The following is a 26,789-nucleotide window of genomic DNA, read 5'->3' as shown; positions in this document are numbered from 1 at the left end:
GTCTTGTCTTCCACTACACTGTGTTTTAGCTTTTTCCACTGCTTTGCAGATCAAGAGAAAGGATTCCAGAATGTAGAAGGAAAAGTATATCACTATGAAGTCAATGTTAGTATGGTGCTGATACCTAGATACATTTCTGTCTCAAACCATTAAAGAAAAGCTTGCAATCTTGCTGATAATCTAAAAATAATGGATTTTTTTTCTTAAAAAGAGTTGGGCTGATCAGTCATTTTTTATCTTAAAAAAATCATTGTAAAGAGGCAAGTTCAATGGGAATAAAATGTTTCACAGAAAAGATGTTGTTTGAAGGAACTTTTTGTCATTTATGCACTGGACTGTCTGTTTAAAAACACAGCAGAACACAAAGATTTGACTAGTGGTTATATTCAAAGGACAGATGTAAATCTATTCCAGAAAGTCAATATTTACTTTTCAGAGAACTATTGCTAATTCTTCATGATTTGATGAACTTAAATTTTATTTTCAGACAGTAAATTTTAAATCACAGAGAAATGCACAGCAATAAGCTCAGGTATCTCCACCAGAGCAGTTGTGCAATCACAGAGCAACACAGGCTCCATAATTCACCTGAGAAACCCACTCAGTCGTTGGCCTGCGTCCTCTCCAGTGTACACTGATAAGAATACCTAAGCTGATTTTTCGTGCATGAAGCAAGATCAGAAACGTGCCCAAGAGCTGCTTCTTGTTTTTTCCTCCCTTTAAATGCACTGTCATTTTACAATAGGTTATCTGAAAATATATAGCTCTTTCTTGTATAATTGTGATATGATTCTGAATCATCACAGAAAGCCTTCAGTCTACAGAGTAGGCCAGCTAGGTGGCTCTAACTGAATTTTATTTCATATACATACTCTATAGCTTTTATAGTAAGCCTATTTTCTCTCAGAAGTCTTAAAAATCTATGACTGTTTATTTTTCTGATGTAAGTCTGACGAACAGCTTCCAAACAATTACGTTGACCATGGGATGAATACAGAAATGCACAAGACATAGGTTTTACCTAGCTGGTTTAAGTATCTGTGCAAAGGTGGAGTAATTTCAAAATAAAATGCATTTACTATTTTCTAAGCAAAGGAACAGAGGTGGTGGCAATGAAAGTAAATGAAAAACGAGTTTACTACAGGATGAAGCTCATCAAATATTTACCTCCCTCAAGTGTACAATAGCCATAGAACTACACAGGCTGAAAATGTTTTCCTTATTTTGGGGGGTTTTAGCACACATTCTGTTCTCAAGCACAGTTTTGCTATCAGATCCCATGCATGTGTTTTGCACTAGGAATGGATTTTGATTGTTTACATTATGTGTAATTACACATATTAAACAACTTCGATAAGTCAATATATTAAAAGAAAATGAGAGGTAATGAGACTTTTTTAACCAAGAATGAAACTATTGCAGTCAGATACAACTATTTCTGCAAAGAGACTTTTGTTATTACTGTAAGATTCCTGTCCAGAAAAACCATTGTCATATTCCATTGAAAAGTGCATAATCCAGACAGTTAATATGGTAGTGTGTCCATGTGTAAGTCACTATTTTTCTCTAAATCCAACCAGCTACTTCACCACTTCACACTCTACCTCGTTCTGGATTTTCTACTTCAAGCTCCAAGTGTTAAGATTTATTTCTATGGAGCTGGATCAATGAGCTCTCTTACACTAGTTCTGAATTTTATCTCATCTGCCAAGGTTGCAGAATGATGTGGAATAAATGAACACCTGCTCTTGAAAAGGAAGCAGCATCTGAAACACCAGGCTTTGGCAAGATCAGTATAGAATATGCATGTCACCCAGAAAATCTGTTACAATGGCCAGCTGCCAAGGCACTTGTTCCCAGGGAAGCACAGGTTAAAAATGCTGTCAATAATTTCTCTTAATAAGACTAAGAACCCATTCAAAGTGGGAAAAAATGCCAATGAATAGATATAAAAAAATACATTTGAATAAATTTTGCAAATAAAAATATTTGAGCTCCTTCTTTTCCACTTCTCCTAAAGAGCTAAAAATATATTGTTAATACATTGAGCACTGATTCAGTCAGAATTGAGTCATAAGTTCATTGTCCTCCTCAGGGACAAAATATTGTCCAACATACTTTGTAAAAAACTGAATTTGATGGCATAAATCTGGTACAAAACCTCCCTCAAGCCCCTGTTTTTTTACCAAGTTAAAAATATTGAAATATATATGCAAAGAATATACTTAATTTGCTCTTTTGTGTGCATATGTTCTGATAGTAAGACCTACAGGAAAATAAAAAAGTGAAAGAACAAAAGTGAACTTCAATATCAGAAGGAAATAGAGATGAATTTGAGAGAGAGTAGACTACAATTTTATTTCCTGTGTCAAAATGTTTAAATATAGAAAAAGTTTGATACTTGTTTAAATACCAAATCTTTTCTGTCAGCACCTTTCAGAAATGCAACTGTCTTTGAATTTTGCAAAGAATATAAACTTCTAGGACATACTTGACATCCATAAATGTGGCAGAGTCTTAAATTTTGTTCTGTATAATCAAAAAGATAAGCATTGTTTTTTTCTGTTTATAAAGGAAAGTATTCTATATAACAGGAGCTTTCTCCTAAAGATAGTATCAAATTTTATTCTTCCTTAGTTCCTTAGAACACAGAAGACTTTTAAAGGTTATCTTCTTCATGACTCCATTTTACCTATTCAAGACTAAAGCATGGGCTTGCTTAGCTGACCAATATTTTGTCTTCAACCAATGGTCAGATACTAGAGTTTTAGCAAAATTCCATCACATAATCTCTTTGTCTTTATATTATCTCTGTATTGGTTTGAGTATGACACAGCTTCTTATAGATTTCCTTTGATTTCTTCAACAAAGCATCTGCATTCTCAATGACTGCTCAAAGCAGATCTTTTGGTCATAACATGGCCTACACAGCTGTAGCTCCTATAACCTCATAAACTGTGAGAAGCAGATTTTATACTAAAATTTTCCTTCTTTTCACAAAATTAAAAAAACACAACATAGTGATCCATCAAGCTGGATCAGTATTATGGGTTATTTCCAGTCTGAGCTCTTTGATGACACTGAATTGTAGTGTTCTGGTAGATGACATGAGGCAAGTATAGGAGTAATATATGCTAGAAGGAATTCTCCCTTCTCCCCCTTTATTCTTTTGTTTGCTTGCTTTAATCCAAAATGGAACAGTAGATTTTCCCAGAACTGCTATATAAATAACAATACACAATATTTAAGATGTGCAGATTTTAATTTCTATCATATGATATAAAATGAGAAAGAAGAGGCCTCCAAAGTCTATCTACGCCGTTTACTACTATCAAAGAGAAATTAGTCATGCCCAGTGTTCTTATATTAGCTTTCTGGTATCCTCATCTGGAAGTCCCTTGACAACAGATGTTCTATACCTTTGCTTTAAATAATGTTTAAGTTTATTATAATTTATTATAATAAATAATTTATTAGAATTTATTTATATTTATATACCAATTTATTATAATTCCTAATCTCTTTCTAAATATGAAAATGACGAAATATGTCAATATTTATATAACATCATGAGTTATATGAACAGGACATATCTGAAATACTATATAGCAAGAAATCTAAATATGAAATTCATATAATGTGGAAAAAACAAAGGAAAATAAAAGCAAAGCTAGGGACAAAACACATAACTTGTTTGCACATTTCATATGGCATCATTTCATCACTAACCATTTATGAAGCACAGATGAGTCATTAAACAAGTTCTCAGGTTAAAGATATTTCTTTAGGCAGGCAAATATTTTCAGTTCCCAGTATTTCTACACCCACTAACTGAGGACTTTACCAGGGTGAAAAAAATCCATATCCAAGATCTTACAAATCAACAATAAAACACAGTATTTGGGATAATTACCTGAATCAAAAACATACTCCTGGAAATTTGAAAAAAAAAATCATATTAATAATTTTATATATACATGGATGCCTATAGCCACACAGACAAGGCTGTTAAACAACTAATTACTACAACACAGTTAAACATAACAGCAATACATCCTCCTTGAGTTTAAAATGATGAAGAATGTTCCACAAAAACAAAATTTCTTTTCAGTTAAGCAAGAAATAAGGTATTGTTTCAGAGATCATTGCTCTTCTGTTATTCTTTATTCATAAGTCATTTCTACAGCAAAACAGAACATAGTTTTCTCAAGATTTTCTGTACAATTACTGCAGAATGGTATTTGGGGTGCCAAAATGTGCCTTCACACGGCTGGTGCAAAATATATTAAAACTCTGAAATTATTTTGAAAAGAACCAGAGAGTGGAAAGCTCTTCTCTTTTCACTAGCTAAAGTTTAATAAATAAACAGCCTCCTGACACCTGTTTCTTGACGTTTCAAATCTCCCTTTCTGAATCAGCCGAAAAGAAGATGAGAAGTATAGACTGAAAGAAGCAAGAAATTATCCATGTATGCTTCCAAATGGTGAACTGCTAGTTTCTATAGGCATTAACACCAGCATTCATCTATTGTATAAGGTGAGGTAACACAGATTAAAAACAGGTTGGTTTTTGATCTTATTGGTAAATTTAGTTTATTCTAATCTTCAAATACTATTAATATTTTGGCCCAGCAGGATAATAATAATATCTTGGCCTGAGATAAGTCCTCATAATGACCTTTGAAGGGGGTAGCTCTAGTGTAAACTATTATAAAATAATTGTCATTATTTTAGAGTCCCAAGATAGGCATATTCTAATAGAGGATATCAAAGGTGGTATAGCCTCTACTGCCTCCTGAAAGATCCAGAAAGTGACAACTGAAAATTTAGCAGTTGCTTCATTTATTAAAAAAATCATATTAAATGCAAGGTGAAATCTAGAACTAACAATCAGTTCCAGAGGAATTTCCAGAAGGTCATGGAGTGCAGTTTCACCTGTACAGCCCAAGGTGATGTTCTCATAGAAGAACTGCTTTATCAAGCTCTCCCTATAGCTGCAACGTAGAAAAAGGCTTCAGTATAAGGGACAGTTTTTCAGCTGTACTCCCATTGTTACTGGGAAATCTACTGACAGCATAATGCCAAATTTTGTTGAAAAATGCTGAATGATGACAAAGCCTTGGCATCTGTTGTTTAAATAGAAGAGAAAGACACTGAGTCCTTCAACAGAAAGGTAAAGCATGGGCTGGGTGTTTGGAGTTGGTAATACAGACAAGTGAGGGATCTACTGAAATCTCTAGGATGCTCAGAAACCACAACAGAACATAAACAGTATGGATTTGTACAGGCTGATACATGAACAATACATGATAGAAGCTATCATATATAAATTTCTTGATGCTGAAGACTTCAGGTTTCACTTTTAAAAAATTAATAAACCACAATGCTACCTGCTCTACAACAAATACACAGCAGGACTTAAGAAACAGCTCCTGAACAGCCAGAAAAACTTCTGTGTACTTCCTCAGCTGTAACAACATTCATATTTTAGACTATTTTGATCTGAAGATTTTGAAACATTTTTCTACCTCAAACCCCATCTAGTAGTGTCAAACTTCTTCATTTATTGCTACATTCATTTCTTCATGAATTCACGTCATACAGACAGGAGCTGCAACAGCCAATTGTGCTTGAATGTTTTTATACCCATTAAATATCTGATGAAGGCCAAAATATCCCTTCCATTAATTGAAAACCATAACTATAGGAAAGGGCAGCCTATTCAACACTTATGATGCAAGGCCATTTTCTTCTAGGAATTTTAAGGCTGAAAAGAAACCTCAGTGTAACATTAGAATTAAACTGTCTCCAAATACTGAGGAAGAAAGAAGAGAAACTAATGAAAACAATATGCTATTTGATGCCAGTTGCTTCAGCTTCATTCACATTATCAAGCCAAATATTTGTAATCATTGTACTTCTGCAACAGGTCCTTTTTTAATGGAAATGCAGCTTCAAAAAAAGCTTCAGAGAATATCATGTAACAATCCTAAACACTAGCAGCACTACAGGTTTCCCTGATTATTCCTCTTGCCTGCTTGAGCCTTTCTGACATGTAGCATCACCATGCACCAAAATTTGTAATTCAAAACAAAACAAAACCCCTCACACCGAAACTGTTGCAGCAGCCCTCTTGTTAGAGGGTAGAAATGAGTCAAGACAAAGACATCTTGTTTACCACAGCATGAAAGGAGTCCTGATTTATTCCTCTTTGCAGCTCAGCCATCCTGACTCCAACTATTCACTGACTCTGGCCACAGCAAGCTCCCACTGCAGGTTTCCCTGGCAGCCTCTGAGAGCTGGTTATTTCCTGCTAAACCATGACTGCAGGGATCAGTTTGCAGACTCTGGCTGCAGGCTTTTACCCAGCTAGACTGTGACTGCAGGATCCAAAAACAGGCTCTAGCTGCAGACCCGGACTGACTTCAGAGCAGTGATTCTCCCTGCCCAGGATCCTTCTTTTTCATGAACCTCTAGCTCTCTCCTCCTCAAGGCTCCTCCTCCTTCATAATCTTTACTAGCTAACCCACTCCCTTTTATCACACTGATCTTTATTGGATACAGCTGTGATTCATCAGGGTTGAGGCTATATTGGGTAATTAAGACAGCAGTCACTTATCAGGAGCAAGGTGTCTTGGTTTGAAAGACTGGTATCTGCTAGGGAGGGGGCAGGACCTCCTTAGAGATGGGGAATTCAAATCCCCTCCCTCCAAATTATTATAATTTTAAAAAATTAAAGGGGCTTTCAGACAGAGGTATGGGGATAGGAATAACAGTTCTTTACTAGTATGTATGACAAAACAACAAACAAACAACAACTACAGCATTAATAATAAACAGAACCAGGAACCTTGAGGGCTTTCTTTCACAAAGCCCGGGGCAGTTTGATCTCGGTGCCCCTGCAGGACTCCGAGAGGCCGAGCTGGAAGGGAGGAAAGTCCCAGGCTGGTGGATGAGATGAGGAGCTCTGCGCTGGCAGCTGGAGCAGCAGGGGTGTCCCGGCAGGGCTGGGCAGGGCAGGGCTACAGAGTAGCAGGGGAACCTCAAAGCTCTGAAGAAGCAACGGCGGTGGGGGGAGGCTGGAGAAAGCGAGCTCAGGATTCCCGGGTACAGGAGCAGGTGAGGGTAGATTTCCCAGGATGAGAGGGAGTGATGGCCGTGAACTCTTCCTGCAGCGAGGGGCAGCCTGACCGTCCTCCCCGACGCCGAGAACAAGAGGGCGAAGCTGGCTCCAACCCTGTCTTTTACTTCTCCCAAAACTCATGTTATCTCCCCTCTCTGAGGGGAAACTCCCAGAGACCCAAAAATAACAGGTGTAGCACAGTGCTGCCATCTCCTTTGACCACTTCTTTGTTTTAGTCAAGCATTCAGTCATTAGTCTGCTAGCAACTCATGGGAAAAATTCTGTAAGTGAAAAAGAAACAAATCTAACCTCCAACACAAGGTCACCTGTACTTCCTTCTCCCACACAAAATAAACCTACCAGAGTTTACGGGCATTTGTCTTCATTAGGGACCAATACAAATTCAATTTGGGAATATGGTTTAGGGGAGATTATAGTGGTGCTATGTTGATGGACTATGAAAGCCTTTTTCAATCTTGATGATTCTGTCAACCTAAAATTCTGCTTAATGGTGGCAATGAAGAGGAATGAAATTGCAATCAGCAAACTTGGGGATTATTCTGCATTTTATTTTGCATTCAGGGATTTTTCTAGTAATGGTAGTTGCTTTCTTGTCCCACATAAACAGATGTGAGCCATCATAATGTTCACAGAAGTTACATAGAAGTTATGACCATAGTTACTACGACTGTGGCCATAGTCATTTAACTTCAGTGATCAGATGGCAAGTTATGATGTAAACCATGAAAATATAGAATCTGCTTTTTATCTAGCATTAATGAAGAGAAAGAAGCAGCAGATTCATATTTCTGTACTATTCTGATTTAGCAATTAATTTATTAAATAGAAATTCCACATAAAAAAATGTTTAAGATTTTTAGTCATATCAATAAAGCTGGAACACAACGTGAATTCAGTGTCAGTCTGTCAGCCAGTGAACACCAGCATAGGCATAACGGACAAATTCTATTTTTAATATAAATAAACTTTAACTCATTTTTAATGCATATTTATTCAAATAGATCCTCCTCCAATGTTTGATATATAAAAATTCAGAAGTAGCAGTTACTACCATTTATCCAATTTCTTAACGACTAAATCTGTAGACAAGCTGCAACCAGCAGAGCTTTAAGCCTGAAATAATTTGAGTTCGTTTCAGCTGCCACTGGGGTATGGCTAGAATACAAATTCTCTTTAACACAAACTACTTGTATGAGATTTTCCTATAAGGCATTCCTTCGTTTCCTTTATTGAAATTTAGAATTCAGGATGTGTGGTAGTACAGTGCTTTTTTTTTAAAAAAAAAAACCCATGAATAAATAGGAGATTTTCAATGAAATACTGGCTGCTAAAAATACTGGTAAAAAATTATACACTCATTGATATCAGTAGGCTCTTCTGTATATTTCTTTGGACATCAGAGATCTTTTGAATCCACTAAAGTATCTATACAGACTCTTTATAAATGCACATTGTAAAACATGAAAGCATGTGCAGTTATAAAAGGTACAAAAGATGGCTGTAACATATAAAGACTGTGTCTGAGATAAATGAAGATTTCTAAATCTAAGTCAATGAAAACCATTAAAATGCAAACAGTTTGCAAATCAAATTTTCTATTTATCACATAATATGAAAAGAAAAGAGAAGACAAAGCCCAACCTTTTAATTGCAACCACTTTTTTGTATTTATATAATACAAAAAATAGGAAATATAGTTTCAGGCATTTTGATTATCCTTGCAAAATATGAAAAATTTTCCCTGTTTCATCAGCTCTGGCTTAACACAGCAAAAGAGAAAAAAAATTGAAATTATAGTTTGATAATAATGTGAACTATACTTCACTGTACTTTCCAGACCAGAGGTATGCAAATGTTTGTATTTCTTCCCTAAAATGCTTCAAGAACTTCAAGATAAGATAGTAAAGCAACACATTATCACTGAGAGTATTGATGGGAGTTAATTTATGCACAGTCCAATAATGAGGGCAAAAATGTTCTTAATCTTTCATATGCACTTGTTGAAAGTCTGACATCATCACCTACCTGGACATAACCAGAATTTTTAAATGATGGAGAAAAAAAAACCACTAAAACTTTTCTGCCTTACAAACCAGAGAATTCTATTAAAGTATATATTGGATAATATTTTAGTCACATACTGCAATAAACATTTACTACTTACCAGTTTTTCCTCTATGTACACATTTCAACATGAAACAAGGCAGCAACAACAGAACTTTGGGGGAAAATTCAGTTCAGAACCATATCAGGATTCTGCTCAAGTACTAAGATTGTTGGTATGCCCTCCTGCTCCTGATTTGCAGATTTTCACAGCTGTAGGATCTTAGAAGTGCATAGGAATCTGCAGTTTATTGCCAGAATATATTGAGAGCCTTCTGAAAAGTGGCATAGGCTTCCTGAGATAATACTTTAAAAAGATATTTTATTTCCAGTGTTTCTGGCTACTTGGAGAGTAGGACTGTCCACTTTCTGCTACAACAGTCAAGTCGTTGCTTCTAAGCCTGTCAATTATGGGAATTCAAAAAATCTCTGCCTAAATGACTCATGCTTCTGCACAATCAATCTTCAAGCATTGACATCTGCATCTCAGATTTCTCTTGCTGCTGCATCTCTGCAGACACTCCAAAAACTCTCCAAACAGAAGGAACAGAGAAACTCATACTAATTTATTTCCTTTGGGGAATATTTTAATTGGATGAGCCTGAGGACAAATGGTGTGCCAGCTAAGAGCCCTGGTCAGTTCATTTCACCTTTTATTTTTATCAGTTTCTTTGCCCTCACTCCACTCAAACATTAGCAAATTTGATAGGGAGGTGTGAACATAGACCCATCAGCTGTTGTTAAGGGTGTTGCTCAGCCCCATGTGCAAAAGACTATCTGCCCACCTGTAGATGCTTGCATAATGAGGCCTTGTGTTCTTTCAAAATAGAGCTCCTTGAAAAACATAACATTTATTAGATCCAAAACAACCAAGTGAAACAAGTGGTGCTCAAATACATAACTTAAAGGACAACGACAAAATATTTAAATACAGTTCCAAAGTTGCAACATGAATAATACCATAAAAGCTTTCAGTCATAAGAACCTCATTTAAGTCCTAAAAGAGACTTTCACTTTCATTGCATATCACAATTCATTAAATCCAGGTTATACTGATTTTGTAATATAATTTGACTGACCCATTCTCTGCGATTAAAGGAATTTTCTCATAGTTTTTATAGACAAGATGAATTATTTTTTCAAGGTCTGGTATTCCAGAAAGACAACTATTTTGTCCTTAAAGCTTTCCTGATGGTGTCTCTGCATGAGAGGTGTATGCCAGCTAAGGGAGAGTGTTGATGCATCCAGAGGAAATCACACTGTGCCGCGACTCCACGAGCTTGACAGATGACCGCCACATAATTTAGAGAGCCAACAGTGATGCATCACGTGGTTAGAACAAACTGGAGATTCATTCTGCCATCCATAAACTTATACAAATGTAAATTACCTTTCCAGTGGTTTTTTGGGGGGTTGTTTTTTTCCTTCTAGATAATCACCAGAATCCATGAGCAGTCTGCAGTAGCATTTCAGCATAACAGAATTTTAAGCTATTAGGTATACACCACCTAAGTCAAATCCATCTCAGGTTTCCTGCAGCATCCACATACAGCTAACTTGAACCTCTGTTTTTACCTATTGAGTTACATCATGACAAATTATTTCAATCAGGGAAATTCAGTTCCTCTCTAAGGCCTGCAGTATGTCACTCATAGAAGGTTAGTGGAGTGTCAGGAATATATGGGCATCTTTTATTCCCACATTCAGGAATCAGCCTCTCTCGAACACAAATTGTTTCCTTTCAAGAAAATTTACAACAGAAGGACAAATGTTCATAAAATACCTCATAAGCTTTGCAGAGTTACAAGATAAGCAAGAAAGTAAGGCAGAGCCATTGCTGAATATCAATTATAAATATTTGTTTAGTCTTCATTTTCCAGATTACTGTGTAACCCAGAAAGCAACAGAGATTTGTGGCATTTTTATTTCTATTACCTAAGCTTCTTCTGCTGACACTTTTAATCAGTAGAATTAGCAATCTATCATGCAAACGAAATGGATACATATTTACATATCTGGGGGCAATAATTAGCCTTGTGAAAGGGATGCAATTACCATTTTTTTTTCAAACTCAGCACCACTACAAAGACTCACCTCAAAAATTCTTCTAGAACCTAAAATACATCCCAGAAATGAAGTTACCAGAACTACATATCTATTCTATATCCCTAGCTGACCAGGAAGATAAGGTTCTGTGACACTGGAAAATTTGGCTCATTAAGGGGAAGAAAGAGATAATATATACATGAGGCAGTGGTGTAAAGACCATCAGCAGGATGTCTCACTGAGTACTAATGATCTTTTCAAATGAATATTAATATGTTTAATTCACCACATGTCATCTTGTATTACATGTTCCACATTTTACAATTATTATTTTATTAATATTAGCATAAAAATTTTATGTGTTCATATTATCCATCTGTGCCTAAAGCCAAAACCTTACCTACCACACAATGTAATGTACAGCCATATGCCCAGGCTGTACCAGGATTTTCTCCTATTCAGCAAGACCACAGACCAATGATTTTGGGCTCCCAGCCAGCTGTGCACAGCATTCACACATGACTTGTGTGCCCATAGTAGTCTAAAGACTGCTGGTGCTTTGTGGGAAATACCAAAACAGGGAAGGTAAACAACACAGAAAAATACATATGAGGGACTTTGAAAATTCCCTACTATGATCATGTTACTGGCAGTAAGATTTTCACCATTGGGGAAAGCAAAAGTTCAAGCTCGTTGTCACACCAAATGACAATTTTCTCCCACTGTATGGAACAAATGAAGGAATTTCAGGAAAAAAGATTAAACCTGAGAAGACTTGAAAGAATACGCACAATTAAATCTAAACACAAAGAAAAGGCATGAAAAAATGCTGAAATTATCACTATCATTTGATCAAGAAGGAAACAAAGACAGATGAAGAAAAAAGAGGAAGAGATGTATTATGATACAGCCAGATTAATATGTAAGAGCATATTTTCTTACCATTCTTTACCTAAGCATCCTATAATAACCTGGAGCCCTACTGCCTGATTTAACTGTTATATAAATAATTGTGTATACCTGCATTTTTCATCATTTAATTAAAGTAAAATATTATTTCAGAGAATGGATAATAGCAAGGAATTCATCACAAAAAGAGCATGGAAAGCTTACGGTTTTTAAGGCTTTGGGAACCCCTATGTATACCACCAACATTGCATTGAGCAGGTAACAAAGTGGGACCTCACTGAAGTATAAAGGCCAGATAAAAGCTGATACAGCAGGGGTCAAGAGAAGCAAAAGTGACTTGAGTAAGGTTTGGGACACTCTGGAACTCCATAAATATTGGAGATCTTCACCACAACAGTTATGGGAACAGAGTGCAGGAAATAAAGCAGTCCATAAACCACCAGCTGGAGTTAAATTACACAGAGTGACTACAATTATTCGAGAATAAGTGCTTAGTCTTCTGAAATCTGCTTGTCATATTCAGATTGAGAGACTGAATAGTATGAATTAATTGTAAAACCATCAACAATGAGAAGACTAAATTTATGCAAATTGTGTTTCTACAGCACCTTCTCCTTTTCAGTTTCTACTGGTTTCCAGTGATTTAGAACTGAAAAGTGAATGCTAGCATATAAAGAGAAATCATGACAATTTCTGACATTTATGACAAACAAAAAACAAATTTAAAAAATTCACCATGTGAAACTAAGGTAAGGTATCACACATGACACACAAAAGCTGATCCTGAACTCTTACTTTGCATCACACCTTTATAACCACTTGTCCAAACAAAATCTCAGGAAAAAAGCAGTAGAAAATGAAATATGTTCTCTGTCACAATGAAACCAAGAAAGCAAATCTTTTGCCTCACATGTGAAAGGCTTTTTTTCTTTCTTTTTTTTTAAACTCTTATGAACTAGCATTCCTGTGGGAATTTTAGTGGAGAAAAGAGAGAAAAAGGAAAATCAAGGCTTACTTTTGTTGAAATTTCTAAAATAAAAATATAATTTAAAAATTTAAGTGATGTAAACCTTACAATTTGAAACTCAGTTCTTCTTAATAAACACATAAACAAATAAATCCCCATACCTCATTTCTTTTACCTGTCTTTCCCTACCTTTCCTAATATTGGTTCTATTTTCTTTTAATCTCATTATAATGTTCCCCAAACTTTTCATAAGTCCTCTAACCCTTTGATAAAAATTAATTAATTTTCCATTAATGCTTTTTTATTTTCTTCCTTTCCATTTTAACTAATGCTGACACATTGCTTCATTACGTTCCTTTATTTTTGGGAGCTATGTTTTTTTCTCAGCCTTACATCTTTAACCCTATCATGAAAGCACATGGCTTTTTTCCTTTTTCTTTCTTTCTGTTCACTTGGAGATGTGATCAGTTATGCCTTAACCAGTGTGTTTTTTAAGACTGTTCAGTTGTGTTCCATTTTGGCAGAATTTTCTTACTAATTTATCATATACTAACTATATTTCTTAGTGAATTTCAAATTTGCTTTCCCAAAATGGAAAATTCCTGTGTGGCTATATGTGATCTGAGTTATACCTTCTAGGTTGAGTACAAGAAGGCTGCTAACCCTGACATTAAATGCCCTAATTTCATATAATTTCAGTTAAGTCATAACAGAACATTTTCCGACAATTTTCAATAACCTTTCTGTCATTTACATTTTTTGTAAAAAAATTCTAATTTTCCTATGGCATTTAAACCTCCCAAAGTACTGTACCTTATGAAAACAAATGCTCAGTCATACTACAGAGACTCAATCATAGTACATAAGGTGAAAATATGATATAAACAAATCAATTTGTTCAAATGTGTTTTGACAAAAATAACCATTAGGTAAGTAAGGAAATAAAGGAGAGCATTACAAATACATATATGTATATATGTATGTATCTATAATGAACAAATGGGAATTTACCTTCTATTTCATAAATTATTTTTTGCAGAGCTTTTGTGTTATTATTCAGATGGTACCATTATTATGCTTGGCACTTTACAGATGTCTCCAAAAATGAGGTCACTGCCTTGAAGAGCTTATAATTAGCCCCCCTGTGAATTATATACTAAGTAATTGAGGATAGTATATCTATCTTCCTGTGAGCTATACAGAAAACATTATTCAGGGTTACATATTACATATTTGTATTACCTTGTTCGGGGTTCAAATTTGTATATTATCTAACACAAAAATAAAAACAAGCAAGTGGCTGAAGATTTAAGAAACAATTCAAGCCAGATAACTGTTTTCTCATTTGCTTTTTTGTAGATGGAAGCAAAGTGAATGGGTTACCAAGACAACCATTTCATAAAATCAGATTGTCAAAATCTGCTAGGAAACAAGTAGTCTATAATATGAGCCTTTGGCTAAATGAAACCATCTGATATGATGGAACTATAAAATTACCTTATAATTTCAATTAAAACAAGTTGCACCCACTCAGTCTTGGATGCTGACTACTGTCATAGTCTGCAATTGTCTTTCTTCAAATAAATAGTCAATAGTCAATAAATAGAGCAGATCTACTAATCCTTTACCTAGCCCTGTTCCTCAATAATAATTTTCTTTGTGCTGACCACTATAACTGAAAGAATACTTTTGCAAAGCTAGCATAAAAAAGTTTACATTTTCCCAGCCAAAAACAGTACTGAAGAGATTGTTTAGTATTCACAATATCGCTTCTATCCTTCTTTACCCTGTCTAGGCAACTAGGGAGTTAGATCCTGTGTATATAAACCAAAGAGAAAAGTGTGAGAAGAATAAAGGCTTTGTAATTTCCATTTATTTTTGTCACTCCATTTTTGCTTCTCTTTTTCAAGTTCTCTGATCTAAAAGCAGCATAGATTTTTCACTTGCCAATAATACAAACTTGCAATCAGTATTAGTATAAAATTTATGAGTGAGTAGTGAGAACATGACAATCTCCCAGGGAATGTATGCCATATTTGTGACACTAATCATGTGTATTAATCTCTCTACAAATGGAAGTAATAATAGCAATAATAATAATAGTAGTAATAATAATAGTAATACACTACAGTTTATTTCTCTTTGTTTATACATAGAATATATGCATTTTACATGCATGTAAAGAAATTTTTTTTTATATTAAAACACAGAAATACACACACAGGTCCTTAAAATTCTGTGCTGGTTTCACCGTGCTTTTCCTTTAAAAGCATTTCCTTCCTTCTCTTTTAAATAGAAGATATTTAAGATTAACTATAGTTTCTGAAATATTGTAATTTTTTTCTCTTGGTAGGTTTCTAGAATCTCTGGAAAACACTAAGAGCTCCAGATGGAAGAATTTTTTGAAAAGCTTGATTCAAGAGACTTCTGAATTTTGGCAGATAAATGCTGCATATGTTGTGTGGAGGTGATCTCCTGTGGGGGACAGGAAGATGATCTCTTAATGCACATTCACCAACTGTCATAAGGCTGAAAAGAATATGCACGTATTGTGCAAAGATACTTATCAAAATTTCAAACCCCTCTTTTTCAGTGCAAAAGATAAAATAAATCTTAAAAATGAACTGTCATGTTTCTTCAGTGGATGAATTAAACATGCTGTGAAGTGTATACACTACTGGGGAAAAAACACGGTCCTTTTTAAGCCATATTTATATAACTCTCTTTAAAAAAACAGACTTCCAACAGCATGTTCCATTGAAGGGAAAAAAAGTAAAAAACAGCTCCGAACATGCCAGCATCACATACAACAATCTAGCTAATATTTTCAGGCTAAGTGAATGTACAAATCTAAACTAAAATAACCAGACTAAAGTAAATAATTAACTAGGACAAAAAGTTAATTCTGTTTAAACAGTGGTAGTACACTAACCTCTCCACTTAAAAGGTTTACTGATTTAGGTGCTTTAAGAAGATTTTCAGATCTGTGGCCTAAATATGTGGAAAAAAAAAAAAAAAAACACAGAAAGAAAATGAATTCATCATTTCCCATGGGACTTTTCTACTGCAAAAGCCACAGAGCTTCCACTGGGATAAAAATAAGTTCAGAACTAATTCAGTTGTTCCAATTGTTGTTGAACATATACAGAAAGATAATCTTTATACCAGGCAGCAGTGGCATAGCCCATAGGAATGTTTTGGAGAATATTAATAAATGTGGTTTTTCTTAGAAAACAATGAATTCTCTCAGAGGATGTGGGACAAGTAGGATCCTTATTGCAAATGGGGATCTCAGCACTCACAAGAAGATCTAACTCTCACTACCATTCTGCAGACTCTTTTATTGCACGTTAGAGATAACCTAATATGCTAAATTCTGGCCAAAGTTTATTTTTCAATAATGATCACATTTTAGTTCAGAAAGAAACTGAGTTGAAAATGCAGCCTTCATTAGGCAGTTCTCACAGCCTTATGGTATGTTATCTATCAATGATCTTCTCTCTCTCTCTCCCTTTTTTTTTTTTTTTTTTTTTTTTTTTTTTTACTTAAAAGATGATCGTTTGGTGATATAAGACTTTACAGAATGACTGAAGTTGGAATATCATATTAAATGTAATTGAGTTCAAAACCCCCTGCCATTGGTAGTGACATTTTCCACTAGACCTGATTGCTCAAAGTCCCATCCAGCTTGGTTTTCAACACTTCCAGGAATCCACAACTCCTCCGGGCAACCTATTCCAGTGTCTCACCACTATTACAGTAAAAAATTTCTTATTAATACCTAATATAAACCTACTCTCTTTCAGTTTCAATCCATTCTCTCTTCTCCTGTCACTACAGCACTTGTAAAAGGTCCTTCTCTGGCTTTCCTGTAGGCTCCTTTTAGGAACTGAAGGCCACAATTAGGTCACCTCAAAGTCTTCTCTTCTACAGCCTGAGCAATCCCAATTCTCTCAGCCTTTCCTCACAGGAGAGGGGCTGCATCCCTCTATAACTTGGTGACCCTGCTCTGCACTCGCTCCAACAGCTCCATGTCCTTCCTGTGCTGGACGTCCCCAGAGCTGGATGCAGCACTGCAGTGGGGTGTCACCAGAACAGAGCAGAGGGGCAGAGTCCCCTCCCTGGCCCTACTGCCCACGCTGCTTTTGGTGCAGCCCAGGACACGTTTGGCTTTCTGGGCTGTGAGTGTACATTGTCAGCTCACATCCAGCCTCTAATCCATCAGTATCCCCTGGTCCTTCTCAGTCGGGCTGCTCTCCACGTGTTCATCCCCCTAGTCTGTGTTGACACCAGGTCTTGTCCTAACCCAAGTTCAGTACATTCCCTGTACTCCATATACATTAGCAGAGCTTCTAGGAGGATCTGTTCCATCATCTTCCCAGGCACAGGGCGGGGCTGACAGGTCAGTAATTCCCAGGGTCCCCCTTTCAACTCTAAAACTCCTTTTTAGAGTTGAGTACCTTCCCCCTTTTCCAGTCCCATGGGACTTCACCCGACTGTCATGACTTTTCAAATAATGTGAAGAGTGGCTTGGCAACAGTATCAGCCAATTCTCTCAGGACTCTGAGATGCATCTTATGAGATCCTACAGACATTTTAAGTTATATGACAGTCTTGGAACAGAACTGTAAATCTGGGCATCATTGTGCCTAACTTGGTACATTTCTGTGTATTTACCTAAGTAGTAATATACTCTTTTTACTCTATGAAAGTTGGTTTGTTTTTTTTTTTTAATTTTCCTTGGCCAAATATTTAGTTGTCTTAAGTACACTATATATATATATTTAATTAGCCACACCATATTGTGCAAGTTGACACATGAAAGATGTGAGAAAATTGTGTCACGTCTTTTTCATGTAGCTCATACAAATTAGGTATGTATCATGACATTTGGCGTGCAGAACAGTGACTAGGCTGGTTGGGAATACCAAGGAGTTAAATCCAGATAGGGAAAAACTTGAATGATTTGGACTAATTAGCACAGTTCAGAAAACTTCAGCAATTTGGATGGGTTCCAAAAAAAGACAGATGTGAAAAATGTCTCTACAATGCCTTAGTTTAGTTTGTTTATTGCTTACTCAGGTACAGATGGTGGAAATATTATAATTAGGTTTAAAAAATAGTAAAGAACTGTCTTTGAATAAATTATTTTCTCTGTTATACTAAAGACAGACTTTCCTTCAAGGCTGAAGAATTAAGCTGTTATTTCTTCTTCATGCGTTTTATTCTGAAAAGCTTTAAAATGGACATCTTAGCAGTACCTCTAGAAGAGTGCAATTAGATGAAGAATACTACCAATTGGTTGCAACTTGCTGTTTTCACATTTAGATAAGAATTGCACATACTGTAACATTTAGTGTCCTAATATGGTATAGAAAGCACAGCCGAATTACTTACTACAGCGTACAGCTCTCATTTGGAAAGTTAAATGTAGACTTTTATCCTCCTTGCAATATACCTTTATACCTTTGTTTTCCACATACAGATAATTAATGCCAGCGACTGAGACTTTACCATACACTTCGTTCTAGTCACTCAGTTATCACTGCCACACCATTCAACCAGGGTACAACTCCTCTTTGTTAATAAAATATTTATAAAATCATAGAACCATATAAAAGCTGATTCTAGCTAAAAACTGCTGGCAAATAACGTAGTTCTATGAAGTAGCAACCAGAGTAGCAAAAAATGCTGCTTAAAAATGTTTTCTATGTCTAAAAGAGCTGTCCAAGCATATTACAGAAAAATAGCCAAGATGGAGTTGTATGGCACCAATAGTACTTGTACAGCAGTACTTGCAGGGACAAGTAATCTTTCTGGGTCTCAGAAGAATCACTGTAAGGATTATTGACATGAAGAGAATATGAAGAGGTAGCTCTTTAAGTATAAGCCATAAATGCAAATGGGTTTTGTCTTGAATGTGCTGCTGCCCATATGAAGCTGAAATATATGCAAAATAGTATCTTTATCACATGCTAATGCAGACAGGATACCAGATACCTTAATGCACACGACCTGCCTAGCACTTGACTTTACAGCTCAAACAAAATAGACAGGATTTAAGTGGATTATATCACAAGGACTTTGTGCATACAGAATGCTTTTAAAACCTTCCTAGCTTTAAAACTTCTTTTAACTTTTAGGTAAAAACATACTCTCTTTTACTAGTAAGCCCTGAAAAGTCAATTCAGATGAACATATTTAATAATTTATCATGCCAGATATTTCAAATACCAACGAATTTAGCATGCACACACTGAGAAGCTTTGTGTTAATTCTGAATGTTTTAACAAGGGTAAAGTCACATACCTACAAATGCAATGTAAAGCATTTGAAAGAGTTAAGTACATCACTGTGTATTATAAATGACTACTACATGTACTTAATCACAACTAATACAAAAACAAAGCACCAGTGCTCAATCAAGAGGGTGAATAACCAGCTGTTTCCCAGTCAGAAGAGGAAATACATATCTAAAAACAGTATGCATGCATCCACTGATTGTCTGATAGTTGTGGTTAAAATAGTAAGTTGATAGGGTCGTCGCCAAATGTTTCACAATGTTGTTTTACCTAAAATATTTCTAGGGGAAAGATAGTGAAAAAACAGAAGTTAATGGGGAAAGAAAAGGGTTAGGTACCTGTAACATTTTCATAAACATTACTCTGCACCTTTGAATCTCCTCTGCCTCACATCCAGCATGTGTGTATTTTTCATTATCAAATTATTTCCTCCAACTTATTTGTAGGGCAAATACTTTTATTTTTCTGTGACCATAACACTTGATACAACTTCTGAGCAGATGAGGGATGCCTGGCTACATGCAGCAGAGCATGTTACAGTGAAGGCTATCATGGTCTGACATATAACTCTGTCTGGTTGGACAGCTTCCTGACACTTCAAGGCTCAGAGATCAGTATTTTTCTTCAGTATATGTAAATTTCTAAATTAAAATAAAGTTGACAGGTTTTTCAAATCTCACTTGCGTGGACTGTTTACTTTAGATTTCACATTTAAAATTATGGCAAAATGTGACATTCCAGGTAGGAGGAATGTGTAGTAGAGTGTAGAAGAGTCTCAGACAACTGCACTCACTACCTGAGTACACTGAGACTTCAGAAGTTCTCCCTAATCTCCCTATCATGGGGTGTCACAAACCACATCATGCCATTCCAGCAGATTTGCATCTCTAGAAACAAAGTACCTCTTTTTGTTGGCCATGTTTGATTCAGCACAATTTTGTTTCCAAGATCAACAGATTCAACAATTATATTATTAGAATTAAAAATTCACCAAAATCCAAGGGTTAAACTGTTATGTGTTTCATATTCTATACCATGATTGTTCAGTATTTTCATGTTATCAGTATTTTTAGATGTCCCAAGTAAGGTGATTATAGCATGCTGAGAGGTATTTCAACACAATACAGACCTCAGGTAAAAAAATAATGTGGTGAAAGTGAAACGAAATCCTCCACAAATATACATTTCTGCTGCAGAACAAAAGGAGCTGAACATACATTTATAGAAATTTAAATTTGATCAAATACAATGAGAAGAACAGAAAACTAAACATTAAAAGAAAAAAAATCATTACAGAAAAAGAATAAATCAGGGGACAACCAGTTTGAGTAAAACACTTTTGAGTAGAAAACCAGTTTTTACTATATCCAGCTGTACAGGCCAAATAAAAAGTTAATGAATTGTCTTTGACCTTGCATAGCTTTTGTGCAGCCAAAAATGAATGGAAACAAAATGCTCTTTTGCTCATTTTTGTTGCACAATTTCGAAAGAATAAAAAGCAAAATACTTCATTAAGCCACAGATTTTTTTTTTCTAAACTCTTTCAAAAAATCAGTTACCAATATTTCTATTAGCTTGCTTCAGAGTGATTTAAGTCTATGTCCACAGCTTTGTAATGTAGCAAAGATTAAGGATTTTTTGGCTGCGTGCTTTTTTAAGTCAATAAAGACAAACAAATCAAGGCCCCCTCATAGCATGATTCTCATCAGACTAATAGACTGGGTTAAAGAAGAGGCTTGAGACTTCAACAGAGCAGAAATTAAATCAATTAGGAAAGTGCAAGGATGGACACGGCAGGAAGTTTGTTTTTCTGCATTAGCTTTTCCTATCGGTTAACACAGACAAGCAAGCACTCTGAACTGAGTACAAAGGCAGTGCAATGCTTCAATACTCAAGGGCAAATAAATAAAGCTGAAAATATTTTCTAATGAACAAAAGAAACCCTTACCTAAGTTTCAAAAGAAACCCTAAGTTTTCCCACCTGTTCTAAGCACTAAGTTCCCAGGAAACCTCCTTCTCTCAGTTCTGCTTAATAAAAAAGTAGGAGACTAAGCAAAACACTAGAGTAATGCTAAAGCTATAATACTAAAGCTGCAGTATACTACAAATTTATCAGTAAAGAAGTTAAAATTGAAAATTGTTTATCAGTTTCTGAAAAGCAGTGATATATTACCATAACTTCTTTGATTATCATTAGCAGTTTTTTTGTTTGCTTGAAAGGATGACTTTTCATCAGACTTTATTGAACCCTTTTCTATGGACATAGAGGAACTTCTAACACCAGCATCATATACACAAAAGAAAAATAAGGAGACATATATAATATGTTCACACCATTCTTTTTGAATAGATAAAAACAATTTAGTCTTCTTTACTACCACAAAATTTCAATCTTTTATTTTTCTATATCAAAACCATATTATAAACACTGTAAATATGATTTAATAATGCAAACCCAAAACAGTCTTAAAATGTGTGGCAATTACAAAGACATAAATAAGAAATAAGAGACAACAACCAGTCTTTATTTCCAACTATCAGATAAAGTCTACCATAGGCAAATGGCTCTTGCAGCATACTCACATCAGAAAATTCAGATAATGTAAGAACAAAGACAGAAGCACAGTCCAATGAAGAGTTGCATAAAATAATGATGCAATTACCAAAACCAACAACAGTTAAAGATGATATCCAAAAATATAGGTAAGTCTCAACTATTTTTTATTATGCTGCTTCATGTGAGATGCTGTCTATGCCCACCTGGGTAGGAAATTTACAATTTTTGGCCATACATCCCAGCAGCCAAAAGGAGGCACAATCCCATTCAAGCAAATACCATGTAGTTATGATTCAACTTAGACAATTAAATGTTAGGTAGACTGAGAATTAAAAACAAGTTTGATTTAATATTGTTCCTGCTAGGTTAGGCTAAGATCATAGAATCCTAAAATGGCTTGGGTTGGAAGGGACCATCTAAAGATTATCTAGATCCAAGCCCTCTACCACGGGCAAGGACATCTTTCACTAGATCAAGTTGCTCAAAGCCGCATCCAGCCTGGCTTTTAACATTTCCAGAGATGAGGCATACTCAGCCTCTCTGGGCAACTTGTTCATGTGCCTGGGAACGCTCACAGTAAAGAATTTTTTCCTAATATTTAATCTAAACCTACTCTTTTCCAGTTTAAAGCCATTCCTCCTAGTTCTCACATTAATGCCCTTGCAAAAAGTCCATCTCCAGCTTTCTTGTAAGATCCCTTCAGGTACTGGAAGGCTTCTATCTTCCCAGCGCCTTCTCCAGTTTGAACCTCCCAAGACTTGCCTCATAGGAAAGTAGCTGCTGCCCTCTGATCAACTTTGTGGCCGTCCTCTGGACTTGTCCAACAGGTCCACATGTTTTTTGGTTGGGGATCCCAGAGCTGGACAGTTTTTCAGATGATCTATGACAGCAGAGTGGAGGACCAGACTCACCTCCCTTGACTTGCTGGCCAAATTTCTTTTGATGCACCCCAGGATGTAGTTTGCTTTCTGGGCTGCAAGTGCACATTGCTGAGACATATTGAAATTTTCATGCATGAGACAATTCTCTTCAACCCAATAAATAAGTCATTCTACTCTTAAAAAACCTTCTGTGCCATTTTAATCATGTATTTCTTTAATAGAAAACTAAGTACCTTCAGTTTAATTAAATTAAGGTGCTTCACATTTTTTTTGACGCATAGTAAAATGAAGGTATATTTTAAATATCAGTAGATCAAACAATATTTTACTTGATCATTGCATCTGAAGTACTCTAGTCAGGCAGAAGATTAATTCTGACCACTTGGGAGAGGATAACCTTGGATATACCTGCAGACTGGACAGCAGCTCTTTGAAAAGGGTCCTGGGTGTCCTGGCTGACACAAAGTTGGATATGAGTCAGCAGTGCCCTGGCATCCAGGAGGACCAACTGTGTCCCAGGGAGAATTAAGCAAAATATCACCAGCCAGTCAAGGGAGGAGACTGTCCTGTTTTGCTTTGCACTGGTGCTCCTCACCTTGAATAGTGCAATTCTGAGTGCAGACCTCCATGCCATCTACAGCTTCCTAGCGAGGGGAAATGGAGAGGCAGGTATTGATCCCTTCCCTCTGGTGACCACAGATAGGACCTGAGGGAATGTCATAAAGTTGTGTGAGGGAAGAGTTAGGCTGGATATTAGAAGATTCTAATATCCTTCTTCTTCAAGAAGGGTCGTTGGGCACTGGACCAGGCTCCTCAGAGAAGAGGTCACAGCACCAAACCTGACAGAGTTCGAGGAGTGTTTGTACAATGTTGGGGCTGTTCTGTGCAGGCCAGGAGTTGGACTTCCATGACTCTTGTGGGCCCTTTCCAATTCAACTTATTTAATGATTCTATGAAAAATCATGCACAGTGGTATGAACCCAGGAGACAAGAATTATACTAGAATAATATATGTAAACAAATAAATATGGCTTTCATCAGAAAACTATCAAATGCAGTTACAAAATACAAAAAAATACAACATACAAAATATGCATTTAAGACATTCCTCCTTTTTCATGTTGGTTTACTTCTTTTTTAGGTTCAGTTTGAGTAATTACAGTTGTTACCTAAGCCAGTTTCTTTCAGTATTTTTTCCTGTCCTATTTAATACTGGTTACTGGAAATGTATTACATACACAGTGATCTGGACTGTACTCATCAAAACTCAAAAAAACTAGCTAGACAATGAGAACAGAAAAGAAAAATTAAAAAATTACATAAGTTTGTTACTTTATCCCATTTCATAGGATGATTCAAGCATTTTTGTGAATCCTTAATTTACTAATGACATATAAATAAAACAACTTCAAACATGGAAGATATCAGAATAAAGAATTTCATTGTTTCCTTTGTGATGTCTCACTCATTATATAAGCTTCATTTTCCCCCCAGCACATTCTTCCTAAATTACCTTCCATTAACTGCTATGAGCTAGCACTTTTTCTTTCAAATAGCTCAATGGAAAAAAATATATAAAATTTTAAAATACCTAATATTTTCATAGAAATATGTCAGCTATGTGCTTCATCTTCATCTTTCACACTTCATTTGCAACAACATTTAATATTTAAGCTGCTTAGGCAAAAGCAGGTTTATTCTTTTATTCATAGAATCTAACAGATTGTAAATGCTTTGTTTATATATACACAATTAAGATCTTGAATTTGCTGTCCCATGTATCCTAACATTATAAAAAGGGCAGAAAACAAGTGTGTGTGCTGAACTGAAACACTCTTTGAAGACTCAAAACTACCATCAACCCCAGAATCTCAGCAACTGGGAGTATCAGCTGAATTTTTAGAATTAATTTTGCATTCTTATATTACATTTCCAGCCCTGGAGCTCCCAGCATAAGAAGGGCAGGGACTTGATGGAGTAGTCCTCTCCTGTGGAGTCAGGCTGAGGCAGTTTTTCAGCCTGAAGAAGGCTCTGGGGAGGTTTTTAGCAGCCTTCCAGTACCTAAAAAGGGATGACTAGACAGCTGGAGAGGTGCTTTTTACAAGGACATGTAGTGATGAACAAGGGAGAATGGTTTTAAACTGTTAGAGGGTAGGTTTATACTAGATGTAAGAAAGAAATTCTTTACTTTGAGAGTGCTGAGTCACATACAATCTGATCCAAAGCGGTTTCCCAGAAAAACCATGGATGCCCCATTCCTGGAAGTTGAAGGCCAGGCTGGATGAAGTTTTAAGCAATCTGGTCTAAAGATAAGTGTCCTTGCCCATGCTGAGTGTGGCAGGGTGGATGACCACATTATCTTTAAAAGTAATTTCCAAATTGAATTAGTATTTGACATTTTAAAAATAAAAATATGGACACCCTTATTATGATACAAAATGACTACTGTTCCTATATTAAGACTGGAGGGTTTTTTCATTCAGGTGTCTAGAATTACACATATTAAGCTACAAGTGTAAAAATAATCCTGGCTTCATATCTCCTTTGCAGAACACGAAATTTTCTTGTAAGATGCACAAGTTTCCTAGCTGAGACAAGGAAAAGAATTAAAAGTGGAAGGACAAGAATTACAAGAAAGGCAACTGTGATAGTCCCCCACAATAAGCAAACCTTCAAATTATTATTTCAATAATTTATTTAGTGACAGCCTATTTAAAATATGCATGCAAACACTAGACTTCCTCATCATGGTCTCTTTACTGTTCATTTTTTTCCCCTTTCCTCTCTCTTTTCTACTCAATCTATAATTATTTTCAGTTATATTCAACAGTTTCAACAGAAATAGAATGGCCCCATTTTAACCCAACATACCGATCAATTGTTAGACTATACTCAGGGATATGGGAAATGTAGGTGAGAAGGGACTTGATCCCAAGCATATGCTGTAACCATTAACTTAGCACTCTTCACCTCTGATGCATTTTCAGATCACACTTCTCAAGATGAAACCTGGAAGTCAGCACAGGCAAAGCAATACTCTGCACGTAGATGAACTGCACAAAGATGTGAAACTCACTAAGCCAGTTACTGGCAGCTCCACTTGCAGGATGTCTCCAATGCAGGTTAAGGTATTTTGGTACATACAGATTTTAGAAGCCATCAGGGTTAGGCGAAACGTCATGAGATTTAGTGAGGATCAGATTAAAATGCACATACCTAAACTCTAACTCCCTTTTGGATAGTCCTAAGTCTTCCACTCCTTTTATACAGACAACTGCAAGAGATTCAGGCTGGGAACCTGAAAATATAGCACTACTGTCCATCTACAGCCTACATGAAACTACTGCCGCAGGAAGTTTCCTTGCCAATCCAATCCAATCCAATCCAATCCAATCCAATCCAATCCAATCCAAAGCTGAGTTGTGGGAGGTTCTCTGGGGATAAGCACCTAAGAAACTTTGGAGGAGGACGAAGGAGGAAAAACAAAAGCCCACAAAAAAAAAAACAAAACCAACCCACAAAACCAAACACCATGATGAGATTTTAGATCTTCCCATTGGTATCAGATAGTTTTGCTCCCACAATTTCTTTTGCGAGAAGTATTTTTCTTCATTTTGAAGCATGGATACACTTGAAGACAAGTTACTTTGGAAGTTCATAATGTAGACACTTCATGCAAACCTTTGACGAGGATTGCTTAATATTCTGTGACAGAAAATGTGAAAATGTGCAGCTAAAGTATCTGCAGATTCAGGCTGCACAGATGTTGAAATAAAGGCATTCATATTTTGTTCTGCATATGAACCCTGACAAAGTCATGGTCAGTTCCCAGTATTTCTGTTGCAGAAACCTATCACAGTAAGAACTGTGCTTTCTTCCAT

The 26,789-nt window shown here is 36.0% G+C and overlaps 1 protein-coding gene across 1 annotated transcript in view; it reads right to left on the bottom strand.

Moving 5' to 3' along the window:
- The window catches only part of GPM6A (glycoprotein M6A), a 116,268-nt gene that overhangs the window by 59,809 nt on the left and 29,670 nt on the right, over positions 1 to 26,789 (bottom strand). The gene's annotated exons all lie outside the window — the stretch shown is intronic.

Source organism: Prinia subflava, chromosome 7 (genome assembly GCF_021018805.1).
Source record: "Prinia subflava isolate CZ2003 ecotype Zambia chromosome 7, Cam_Psub_1.2, whole genome shotgun sequence".
Lineage (NCBI taxonomy): Eukaryota > Metazoa > Chordata > Aves > Passeriformes > Cisticolidae > Prinia > Prinia subflava.
The sequence above is the reverse complement of the archived record's forward strand: the minus strand, read 5'-3'. Positions and strand labels throughout refer to the sequence as shown.